Source organism: Gossypium hirsutum, chromosome D04 (assembly GCF_007990345.1).
Source record: "Gossypium hirsutum isolate 1008001.06 chromosome D04, Gossypium_hirsutum_v2.1, whole genome shotgun sequence".
NCBI lineage: Eukaryota > Viridiplantae > Streptophyta > Magnoliopsida > Malvales > Malvaceae > Gossypium > Gossypium hirsutum.
Genome location: NC_053440.1, coordinates 14391233 through 14395037, shown reverse-complemented (window position 1 = coordinate 14395037; position 3805 = coordinate 14391233). Strand labels below are relative to the sequence as shown.

At 32.7% G+C, this 3805-nt stretch overlaps 1 non-coding gene across 1 annotated transcript; it reads left to right on the top strand.

Annotated features, from left to right (window-relative positions):
* Positions 1-763: 763 nt before the first annotated feature.
* Positions 764-869, top strand: LOC121216647 (small nucleolar RNA R71). Its single transcript, XR_005912828.1, has one exon. It is a non-coding gene; the product is annotated as a small nucleolar RNA R71 (small nucleolar RNA).
* Positions 870-3805: the final 2936 nt, after the last annotated feature.

Here is a 3805-nt window from a genome sequence, read left to right as displayed (position 1 = left end):
CGGGAAGCTCCTCCTCTTCATGGATGGGCATGGTTGGAAGCTTCAATTCCTTGCCAGATCAAAATTTAATCATCTTTATGTGCTTCTTTCCATCTCTTTAAGGATTATTTTTCATATTGCTGGGGAGACTCTTGCCATTTTTTTTAAACATAGACATTAACGGGCTCATTTGGTTGCATAGGTTATCTATTCAAGATTTGACTCGTCCACATGTAGCTTGGACTTACCAAATGTCCATCTTCATAGTTAGCATATCCTTTTCCAATCTACCGAATCTTTATAATTTACCGCGTGGGTGGAGGTTGTTAAGGAGGATTTTGTCAGGTTTTTTTCTTGATTTGATCCTCATTGGTTGCCTCCCCACTTAAGTTTCGGATGATCCCTCTAATTGGGATTGTAAGTATTTGAATAGGAATTTCAACCCCTATTACTTATGTGACTCGCTTCCTCCGGTTGGTTCTCCCAAAGTGACTCTACTTTTTTTGTCTTGACGGGTGTTTGCAAACAGTTAAGCTTTTCAAGGATTTGTTGGAACCAATCATCATTGTTCTCTTTGTTTACCACTTTCACCATTGGAGGCTTCGATTTGTACATACATATCTCATTAGGCCACATGTATGAATCCATGGCCATATCCTTAATGATTTTGTAGGCTCACTTGTATGTATGAAACATGTGAGATCTTTTGGATGCTTTATCTCGTTTAGATCTAATGTGACCGTCAACACCATTGTCAAATATCTGGATTTGGAGCCAGGCTTGCAGTCCATTATGTGGGCACTTTCTTAATGTCGTCTTAAAACATTCCCATGCCTTATATTGAGACTCACCTTCGTATTGTTTAAAGTTGGCAATTTCTCGCCTTAGCTGAATAGTTTGACTAATTGGGAAAAATTTATGGAGAAATTTTCCGCTAGATTGTTCCATGTGTTAACGGAACCCAATTTTAAAGAGTCCAACCAATCGGCTGCATTGTCGCAGAATGATAATTGGAATAACTGAAGACGCACTACATTGTTAGATACTCTGTTATACTTGAAGGTGTCGCAGAGTTGTAGGAAACACTTCAATTGTTGGTTCGGGTCTTACACCAGGTTTCCTTTAGATTGCAGTGTGTTTTGGATCATCTGGGTCATGCTCACATTTTTTTCAAAATTATTGGCGTTGATTGTCGGCCTTTCTATGCTTCTTCGCACTGGGGCTAGTGTAGGTAGGGCATACTCACGCAACATTTGCTGAGCCATTGAGACTTTTTCCAGATTGTTAGTTTGTTGCTCTCTTGGATCCTCAAATAAAAAATTTCCCCGAGGTAAATTAATAACCATGGGCAGATCGGTATCCATTGCTGGACGGTTGTGCCTAAGTAGTTGCTTAGGATCTGGGTACGGTTCATGTAATAGCCCGTTTTTCAGTGTGTCGAAAATAATGGTTTCGGGGCCACCAAATCTAACAGGTAAGTTTGTAATGATTATATCTAATATTTACGAGTTAATTGTGACATTGAAAAGGTTTTTGATATAGTGATTTTTGTTTTATAAGCGATTTATTAAGTTTAAGTGGTATGACCCTAAGGTTGAGTGGTTTTAGAAATTGAGGTATCAGGACCTCATTTTTATAAACCGAGCCGTAAAAATTTTTATAAATATTTACAGAGTGTAATTAAGGTGGTATTAAAGTTTCATTTGAAAATTTTATCGTTTCAATAGTTAATTAAGCAAAAAGGACTAAATCATAAAGGTTGAAAAAGTCAATCGCTATTAGTTTAAATCTGTTAATTGATTAAAGAATTATAATTGGAGGGACTTAATAGGTAAATTATCCATTCTTAAGTTGGTGGACGATTAAAGCTTGGGGTGAGTAAAATCCGATTCGATTCGAAAAACTCGATAAAAAATTCAAATTTTGAATTAAATAGTTCAAGTTATTTGAGTTAATCAAGTTATTCGAATAAACTCGAATAAAAAATTAAGTCTTTTGGTTTAACTCGAATATGAATTACACAATTCGAGTTATCCGAAAATTTGAATAAGAAAAGTCAAAACTACGTCGTTTTAATAAATGTTTACCTTTACTAAAGTTAAAAGTCAAACTATTAAGTTAAAAGGTAAAATTACGTTGTTTTGATAAATATTTATTGATTAAGTTAAAAGGTAAAACAATTATATTATTTATGTAGTTAAATAATCTTGTACTTCGTCTACTAGTAAAATAATCGGTCCATGTAAACAAAACATTGAGTATAAATAATATGATTCTTTAACTCGTCTCGACTGAACTCAAAATTTTTTCACTCGATTCGATTCGATTCAAAAAAATTCAAATTGAGTTTGGTTGCTAAAATATGATTCATCAACTCGACTAACTCAAATACTTACTCGATTCGATTGAATAATTACCCCTAGTTAAAGCTTTATGTTCTTTTAATTTTATATGTGATTTTTATATTATAATGTTATTATTAAATGAAAAAGATAAAATAAAGAAATTAAAGTTAATAAAATAAGAAACAAAGGTTTTCTTCTTAATTTGACATCTTCATCACCAAAACACCATGGAATGAAGAACCAAGGTTCAGCCATGCTTCAATTCATGCATGGTAAGCCATTTTCATCCGTTTTTAATAATTTTCTTTTGTTTTTGAGATCGTTGCAACTAGGTCCAACTAGCATGTACCTTCGATTTTGAAACTATTAAAGATTTTGAATGTCGCCATTGGTAAATCTTGTGATTTTTTTATGTTAGATGATGAATTTGGAATGTTGATTTATATTTAAAATTATTTTGTTAAGTGATTTTGACGAATTTTTCGATTAGGGACTAATTTGTTAAATTAATAAAAGTACAAGGATTTAATCTGAAATTGTTGCATAAATGGGATGTTTTGAATACTATTAACATTCAGATAGCTTGGTTTTGTATTAAAAATGGTTAATTTGCATGTTTTGGGCTCAGGGACTAAATTGAATAAAAGTAAAACTTTAGGGGTAATTTTGTAAAAATGTCAAAAAATGACCAAATTGTAGGAAATGAATTTTTTTATTGTCTAAATTAATATATTGAATGAAATTATTAATTTAGATCAAGAACAGGTGGAAAATTGAGAAAAATGGAAAATTACCAAAATGCCCCTAAACCTTGGTATTTCTGCAATTTAGCCAGGTAAGTTCGTATGAACTCTATTCTGTATAATTTTGATTAAATTTAATGCTAATAGGTGATTATATTATGATTAAATCAATATATATATGTTAGTATGGGATTTATCGTGTTATAAAACGACGTAAATCCAATGACGTACGACGATTACTGGGTCCGGTTTGAACCTTAGGAATTCATATGATACAAATGACATGTAATTAGGTTTACCAATTTAATCTCGTATGAGCTTACCGTTACTCAACTCGTATGAGCTTACCGTTATTTAGCTTAGAGGAGTTTACCGTTATTCAGCTTGGAGGAGCTTACCGTTATTCAGCTCAGAGGAGCTTACCGTTTACAGCTCGTAAGAGCATACCGGTTTAGAGCTCGTATGAGCATACATGTACAGGATTTGACGAATTACAGTTCAGTACACCTCGTGTGTGTTACCTGAGTATTCAACGATATTCTAAATGGTTCAACGAGAAATGTTCTGTTATGAGACAATATGAGTTTGATACGAACTAATATAGGTATATACATGAAATACATGGAAATGATGGTACATGATATATTGATATATTAAAATGGATGATATATGTATATGAAGAAAAGGTACGAGAATGATATGTATCATGCATGACATGTACATATATGAATATCTTTG